Genomic DNA, 6,799 nt, shown 5'->3' on the forward strand with positions numbered 1-6,799 from the left:
GAAATTTGCTTTGATATGCAAGTGCTTTGGATTGCAAGTATGTTTCCAAAACTAAACTATGCTCACAAACCAAAGTTTTACTGTAATTGCAAAGAAGCAGAAAATGTGAACATTTTTTCTTCAGTTAGTGCAACCACTGTAGGAAGATGCTTTTTTGGAAAGTTGAGCAAGAGTAGTAATGTAGATCAAGAGTATAATTTTTGTTTTTGTTTTTAAGTAAAGTCTCTGCCCAAAGTGAGGCTTGAACACACTACCTGGAGATCAAGAGTCACACACTCTACCAACTGAGCCAGCCAGGTGCCCCATGAGTGTAGTTTTGGTATAGAATATCCTTCTGTAATTGTCTAGCAAACAGTTTTCATACCAAAAACCATAAAGTACCTAGGAATGAACCTAATCAAAGAGGTGAAAAATCTATACACTGAAAACTATAGAAAGCTTATGAAAGAAATTGAAGAAGACCCCCCAAAATAGAAAAACATTCCATGCTCATCGTTTGGAAAAATATTGTTAAAATGTTGATACTATCCAAAGCAATCTACATATTCAGTGCAATCCCTAAAAAATAACACCAGCATTCTTCACGAGCTAGAACAAACAATCCTAAAATTTGTATGGAACCACAAAAGACCTCGAATAGCCAAAGCAATCCTGAAAAAGAAAACCAAAGCTGGAGGCATCACAATTCCAGGCTTCAAGCTGTATTACAAAGCTGTAATCATCAAGACAGTATGGTACTGGCACAAAAGCAGACACATACATCAATGGAACAGAAGAGAGAACCTAGAAATGGACCCACAAACATATGGCCAACTAATCTTTGACAAAGCAAGAAAGAATATGCAATGGACAAAAGATAGACTCTTCAGCAAATGTGTTGGGAAAACTGGAGAGCAACATGTAGAAGAATAAAACTGGACCACCTTCTTACACCATACACAAAAATAAATTCAAATGGTGTAAGAAGGTGGTCCAGTTTCATAAGTAAACATAAGACAGGAAGCCATCAAAATCCTACAGAAGAAAACAGGCAACAACTTCTTTGACCTCGGCCACACCAACTTCTTAGCTGACATGATTCCACAGGCAAGGCAAAAGCAAAAATGAACTATTGGGACCTCATCAAGATAAAAAGCTTCTGTACAGTGAAGGAAACAATCAGCAAAACTAAAAGGCAACCGATGGAATGGGAGAAGATATTTGCAAATGACATATCAGATAAAGGGTTAGTATCCAAAATCTATAAAGAACTTATCAAACTCAACACCCAAAAAACAAATAATCTGGTGAAGAAATGGGCAAAAGACATGAATAGACACTTCTCCAAGGAAGACATGCAGATGGTTAACAGACACATGAAAAAATGCTCCACATCTCTCATCACCAGGGAAATACAAATCAAAACCACAATGAGATACCACCTCACTCCTGTCAGAATGGCTAACATTAACAACTCAGGCAACAACAGATGTTGGAGAGGATGAGGAGAAAGAGGAATCCTTTTGCACTGCGGTAGGAATGCAAACTGGTGCAGCCACTCTGGAAAACAGTATGGAAGTTCCTCAAAAAATTAAAAATAGAACTACCGTATGACCCAGCAATTGCACTACTAGGTATCCAAAGGATACAGGAGTACTGATTCAAAGGGGCACACGCACCCCAGTGTTTACAGCAGCACTATCGACAATAACCAAAGTATGGAAAGAGCCCAAATGTCCATCGATGAATGAATGGATAAAGAAAATGTGGTATATATATACAACGGTTATTACTTGGTGATCAAAAAGAATGAAATCTTGCAACAAGGTGGATGGAACTAGAGTGTATTATGCTAAGTAAAATAGGTCAGTCAGAAAAACACCAATATCATGATTTCACTCATGTGGAATTTAAGATACAAAAGAGATGGACATAAGAGAAGGGAAACAAAAATAATATAAAAACAGAAAGGGAGACAAACCATAAGAGACCCTTAATACAGAGAACAAACTGAGGGTTGCTGGTGGGGTGTTAGGTGTGGGGATGGGCTAAATGGGCAAGGGGCATTAAGCAGGACACTTGTTGGAATGAGCACTGGGTGCAACATGTAGGTAAGGGTGAATCACTAAATTCTATTCCTGAAATCATTGTTACACTATATGTTAACTAATATGGATTTAAATTTAAAAAATAATTTTAAATAAAATGCAAATAATTTGAATTCAATAGTATGTAAACCATGAAAAAAAGAGAATCTGACGTTTTAAATATATCTTAAATCAAAAGTAAAAAATCAAAGTTAAAAAAAAAAGTTTTCAGCTTTGGAAGAGACCTGATAAAGTCCAGCCAAGTGGTTGACATCTGGACATCTTTGAGTGCCCTCCTCATTTCCCTCCCATCATCTTCCCTTGTCCTATGATTCTAGTAACAAAGGACTCACAGTTTCCAGAGGCAGCCCTTCTGTTTTAGGACTGCTGTTGGTAACTTTTTCTGATGTTGAGTAGAAACAAGTCTTCTGGTAGCTTTTTATTTGTCCTACAAATGATTGAAAGAACAATTTTAATAGATCTGAAACAAATTTTAGTCTATTTTTATTATGTGTGATGGCAGAAGTGAACCCTCAGTATGCTCTGTATCATTATGGATTTATCAGTTAGTGTTCTTTATACGAGACTTTTGTTTCTCCAAGTGTTTTCTGTAGAGTACATTGTATTTTGGCTTACCCTGTCATCTGAGAGGAGGCTGGGATAACTCAAGTACACACACACCTCCTTTCCTAATCCTTACAAAGTAGATCTTATTATTTCCATTTTACAGATAAGGAAACTGAAGTTAAATAATTTCAAAATCACAAAACTAGAAAATAGCTACATTGGCACTTAGATCTTAGGGTTTCCAAGGGATTAATGCCTGGACTCTGAATCCTTATACTTTACATTGTAATTAATATGCTAAATATCAGATCAAGTGGAATATCTGTGGTAGCAAGGTAAAAGACCTGTGAAGGTCACAGAATTTGTTTGGAGTTGGAATCAGTCTTGCAGTATATCTTGGTTTTGTTTCTACTTGTTTGTGTAGTCTACTGGATGTTATTGGCTTGAAAATATAAATTTGGCTCATTTTTTCCTAAGTGCTTGTACACAGAGGTGCCTGTTTGATCCTTTGATTTAAAAAGAACCTGTTTAGTACCTTTAGGACTATACGGATGGCATACTGCTACAAAATTAGACTATGCTTCTATTTTGAGATGATTCCATTCTAGGATTCCGGTTAGATTGCTTTTAAGACATAGTATAAAACTTTCCATAAGCGTGACCATTTCTGAAGAAGCCCAGTGCTGAGACAAGTGAATATAGTCATTTCCCCAGAGGATTAGGGAGAGTATTTTGGTACAAGGATACCTAGCACCATCTTCAAATGGACAGGATTTTTGCTAGTAAGTTAATAAGTCAAATTTAATTAATAGATGGGAAGGATCAGGAGTAACAGTCAAAAACAAAAGCCTTTATTTTCCAAAATATCCTAAACTCTAAACTCCCCAGAGATGGTTTAAGTATATATCAAAGCGTCTTCCATCCCTAATGGGACAGAAATAAATCACAGTTCTCTGAATTCTCTTTTCTTTCAGGCTCACCTGCCCACACTTCAGAACTTTCTGAATTCTCAGACTTTATACCGATGGCAGACCCCAGCTCCATTCATCCAAAGCTTTCCATTTTGGTCCGTTTGAATCCCTATGAGGCAACTGCTTTCAGAAGGGTAGGTATTATGAGCTCACATAGGGCTGTGGGGGAGGGGTGAGCTGATCTGTGGGGACTCCCCTATTTAGTAGCTGGTCACTCCACTTCAAACAAATCTGCATCACACTGAGGGTTTCCACCCCTTTTTCTAACCCATTTGTCCCTAGTGCCTGGGGTTTTGGGTCCTGGGGAGCCATTCTCATGTTATCTTCTCTTTGTTTTTAGGTTGCATTCTGCCTTAACCATAATTGTCGTTTATTCTGTACCTTTTAGTTTGGTGGGGAATGCTGAAGTTTTGCTAGCCTTTCAGTTGCTACCACTCAGGTCCTTTCTAAAAGACAGAGGCTCAAATATCAATTCCTTGATCTGTCTCTGGCTGGCTGAGAAAATCTTAGTGTTGGAGGGGGTTTCTGAGCCCAAATTTCTCTTTCAATTTTCTTTGGTGAAAAAAAAGCAGCTCTTCCCATTTCTGAGTCTTTCATCTCTTAAACTTCTTTGAGGACCGTTCATTCCTCAGAAAAACACAATTTTAGAGGTTCACAGACCTTCCAATACCTAAGAATATACCATCTCCAAATTAGGAACCCTGCCTGCTCTAGTGTCTTTGTGGAGTCATATGGGTTCTGGTCTAGTATGAAGGAATAAGTGATGAATGTGGCTTTTAGGAAGCAATAAACTGATTTCCTCTAAATTTTTTATAATTTCCATAAGCACTTTCAGCCTCCTGTGTTTGAAATTCTGGGAGCACTCTGCACTGTGGCATGGAAAGACATGGTAATTCCCAAGTTGTTTTCATATTTTCTTAGAACTTTAACATCAACACTTTATTTCATAACCATTTTGGGGGAAATGAAACTGAAATTCCCTATCCATTGCATGTGGCAGTAAAGTGACCTCTAGTGGACTTTTCTGGTAGTTTCCAAGAAATTCTGGAACAAGGAGCTGGAGGGGCAGTCCACCAAAGTTAGATTAGCTATTCAGCTACCTAGTGCCCTGAAGTTCAGTTGGACGCATGGTAAGCTTCAATGCCAAGGCTGAGGCAGGTGAGGGAGGTACTTTTGGATGAAGCAAGGTTCATCACTGGTAAAAGTGGCTGCAAGAGACCTTGAGTTCTTTGGAACTAACATTTCTCTAGAAAAGGAAGGACTGAGGATCAGATTATGAACGATGAGTCAGGACGAACCCATTGGATTGATTTTAGAAAAAAAAAGTTGTCTCTTTGAAATAATGAATAGTAAGAATGATATGAAGTCATGATAGACCTTTAGGCAAAGTGAGGGAGGAAGTGTTCCACATTTTATGTTTTGTGTGTTTTTTTTTTTTTAATTTTTTTTTTTCAACGTTTATTTATTTTTGGGACAGAGAGAGACAGAGCATGAACGGGCGAGGGGCAGAGAGAGAGGGAGACACAGAATCGGAAACAGGCTCCAGGCTCTGAGCCATCAGCCCAGAGCCCGACGCGGGGCTCGAACTCACAGACTGCAAGATCATGACCTGGCTGAAGTCGGACACTTAACCGACTGCGCCACCCAGGCGCCCCTGTTTTGTGTGTTTTTTAAAGACACATGATGAGGCAATTTAACAATCAACAGCATGGGTGCAAAAAAAAAAATCTACATTAAAACCCTTTGTTGGAATACTTTACATTTTCTACAGAAGAGAAACTAAAATAATCTGTTTACACTTAGTCACAAATACAGTCCTCGAGTTTTTTGCTCATGTGTATGGACGCATGAGTATTGTCTAAAACATGTCTTCTTTGTATACAGCAGCTAGGCCCTGCCACCACTGTTCTTGGCTGAGTTCACAAATCTGTGGTAACCTGTAGCTTCCCCGTCACTTCTCTGGCTTCCCTCTCCTGCTAAGCTTTGTTTCTTGGCAGTAATTAAAACCTTCTGCCACTGCCATAGCTACTGCTGCTGCTGGAACCACCATAGCCACCTTGGTTTCATTGTTTGGCAAAATATTGGCCTTCACCGCCATAGTGGCCAGAGCTTCTGCATCCAAAATTTCTTCCTTTCAAGGGTCCAGAGTTTGAAGACTGATTGTTATAATTGCCCAAATCATTATAGTTTCCATTGCTTCCATCATTACCAAATCCATTATAGCTGTCTCCACTGCCACCATATCCACCACTACCTGGACTTCCACTAAAGCCACCAGCTCACTGAAGTTTCCTCCATGACCAAAGTTGTCATTCCCACCAAAACTACCTCCACAACCACCACCAAAGTTTCCAGAACCACTTCAACCTCTTTGTCTGGATGAAGCACTAGCCACCTCTTGCTTAGATAGGGCTTTTCTTACTTTGCAGTTGTGGCCATTCACAGTATGGTATATATATTTTGAGAGAGAGAGCACATATGAGTGGGAGAGGAGAGAGAGAGAGGGCATGTGCAAGCGTCGGGGAAGGGCAGATATAGAGAGAAAAAGAAAGAATCCAAGAAGGCTGCACACTGTCAGTGCAGAGCCTAACACAGGGCTCCAACTCACAAACCATGAGATCATGACCTGAGCTGAAATCAAGAGTTGGATGCTTAACCCACTGAGCCACCCAGGCGCCCCAAAGTGTGTTACTTTTGAAAGACAATCTTGTCTACGGAGTTATAGTCATCAAATGTTACAAAAGCAAAACTGTTCTTGGCACTGCCTTGGTCAGTCATGATGTCAGTCACTTCAGTTTTCACATACTATTCAAAATCTCTTAGATGGTGTTCTTCATCACCATCTAAGAAGATGGTGTCTTCTCTATTACCACCAACAAAAATCTTTTTCACAATTAAGTGGGCACCAGGTCTTTGAGAATCTTCTCTTGAGGCAGCCCTCTTTGGTTCCACAACTCTTCCATCCACTTTGTGTGGCCTTGCATTTGTGGCTGCATCCACCACAGTGGCGTATGTGACAAACTCAAAGGGTCTGCAGTGCTTGGTGTTTGGATCTCTGATTACCACACAATCCATAAACATTCCCCATTGTTCAAAATAGCCCCTTACACTCTCATTGGTTGTTTCAAAGCTCAAACCCCTGATAAAGAGCTTCTGCAGCTGTTCAGGCTCTTTGGGAGCCTCTGACTTAGACAT

The 6,799-nt window shown here is 39.6% G+C and overlaps 1 pseudogene; it reads right to left on the minus strand.

Moving 5' to 3' along the window:
- Positions 1–5,576: 5,576 nt before the first annotated feature.
- Positions 5,577–6,799, minus strand: LOC124502655 (heterogeneous nuclear ribonucleoprotein A1-like; annotated as a pseudogene).

Source organism: Lynx rufus, unplaced genomic scaffold (assembly GCF_022079265.1).
Source record: "Lynx rufus isolate CCGP_SWC_20201006 ecotype Redwood Valley unplaced genomic scaffold, mLynRuf1.p SCAF_7, whole genome shotgun sequence".
In the NCBI taxonomy this organism is placed as follows: domain Eukaryota; kingdom Metazoa; phylum Chordata; class Mammalia; order Carnivora; family Felidae; genus Lynx; species Lynx rufus.